Below are 2,205 nucleotides of genomic sequence, written 5' to 3' on the forward strand. Positions count from 1 at the left end.
AATCCGCAAAAGTACGAAGGGATGGAGATCTTTTCTGAACAGCACGTTGCAAGGCACCCCAGATGTGCTCGATATTGTTCATGTCTGGGGAGTTTGGTGGCCAGCGGAAGTGTTTAAACTCAGAAGACTGTTCCTGGAGCCACTCTGTAGCAATTCTGGACGTGTGGGGTGTCGCACTGTCCTGCTGGAAATGCTGAAGTCCGTAGGAATGCACATTGGACATGAATGGATACATGTGGTCAGACAGGATGCTTACGTATCTGTCATCTGTCAGAGTCGTATCTTGAAGTATCAGGGGTCCCACGTCACTCCAACTGCACACGCCCCATACCATTACAGAGCCTCGACCAGCTTGAACAGTCTCCTGCTGACAAGCAAGGTCCATGGATTCATGAGGTTGTCTCCATACCCGTACACGTCCATCCGCTCGATACAATTTGAAACAAGCCTCGTCCGACCAGGCAACATGTTTCCAGTCATCAACAGCCCAATGTCGGTGTTGACGGGCCCAGGCGAGGCGTAAAGCTTTGTGTCGTGCAGTCATCAAGGGTACACGAGTGGGCATTCGGCTCCGAAAGCCCATATTGATGATGTTTCGTTGAGTGGTTCGCACGCTGACACTTGTTGATGGCCCAGCACTGACACCTGAAGCAATTTGCGGAAGGGTTGCACTTCTGTCACGGTGAACGATTCTCTTCCGTCGTCGTTGATCGCGTTCTTACAGGATCTTTTTCCGGCCGCAGCGATGTCGGAGATTTGATGTTTTACCGGATTTCTAATATTCACAGTACACTCGTGAAATAGTCGTACAGGAAAATCCACACTTCATCGCTACCTCGGAGATGCAGCGCCCCTTCACTCGTGCACCGACTATAACACCACGTTCAAACTCACTTAAATCTTTAACACCTGCCATTGTAGCAGCAGTAACCGATCTAATGACTCCGCCAGACACTTGTTGTCTTATACAGGCGTTGCCGACCGCAGAGCCGATTTCTGCCTGTTTACACATAATTTGTATCTGAATACGCATGCCTATACCAGTTTCTTTGGTGCTACAATGTACAAAAGTAACTGCAGGTACTTTCAGAGCACTATTTGAACTGATTTCGAGCAAAGTAGAGTGGATTTCTTCGTATGCTTTTGTTAAATCTATGTTTTATCACGGTATACAGCAAGCGATTGTTCTCAGTATGCAGTAAGTGAAATGAACACAAAAACTTCGCTGTTGCAATGTCTCTGCATTTCATTAAAAATTTTCGTCCATCATTACACTTTCTGAATTGCAAACCAAAACAAAGTCAGCGAGAAGACGAAGAACTGAGAGCGAGAATAGTTACTTTTTCACGGAGGTCACCCTGCATTTTTCTACGCGTCGGATATTCTCCTCTTCTGCAGTAACCAACAACAGTTTTAGGTGTTAACTTTTTGTTGAAATTGTCAAATTCTGATGATTTCTGTTCTCGCTTACATCCCATTCTTGGAGAACAAAAACACATGCTCACATCTGGAGATTCTGCTGATGTCAGTGCACTCTTAAGAAAGAATATAGTCGATGAATTTACTCAATTCTTACGGTACACTCGACGCTACCTTAGCTTAGACGCTGCTTTCTCATAAGAGAGAGAGAGAGAGAGAGAGAGAGAGAGAGAGAGAGAGAGAGAGAGAGAGGAAAATGCATCCATTTAAATTTTCAATCCAGCTGCACATCGCCTGCCGATCCATGCGCTCTCTCTGCTGATTAGAAGAATTCTGCTGCTCTGTTTCGTGAGCCCCAGTGCACTTCCGTTCTCCTGACTGCTTTCTACCGCAATTTCGTACTGACTGCAAAATATAGGACAGCTAAATTGGGAATGGTGGTTAAAGTTCTGGGAAATGAAACAAAAAATTTAAGGTTTGCCGGTGACATCGTAATTCTATCATAGACGGCAAAGGATTTGCAAGAACAGTTGATAGTTTCTTGAAAAGAGATTATAAGAGGAACATAACAAAAGAAAAATAAGGGTAATGGAGACAATCGAATTAAATCGTGCGATGCTGAGTGAATTGGATTAGCAAATGAGAAACTAAAAGTATTAGATGAGTTATTTGGTTAGTACAGTAACTGTTGACGGCCGAAGTAGATAGGATATAAAATGTAGACTGGAAAAAGCAAGAAAAGCATTTCTGAAAAAGAGGAATTTATCAATATCTGACAGCAATTTG

The sequence above is a fragment of the Schistocerca piceifrons genome, chromosome 6, assembly GCF_021461385.2.
Source record: "Schistocerca piceifrons isolate TAMUIC-IGC-003096 chromosome 6, iqSchPice1.1, whole genome shotgun sequence".
In the NCBI taxonomy this organism is placed as follows: Eukaryota; Metazoa; Arthropoda; class Insecta; order Orthoptera; family Acrididae; genus Schistocerca; species Schistocerca piceifrons.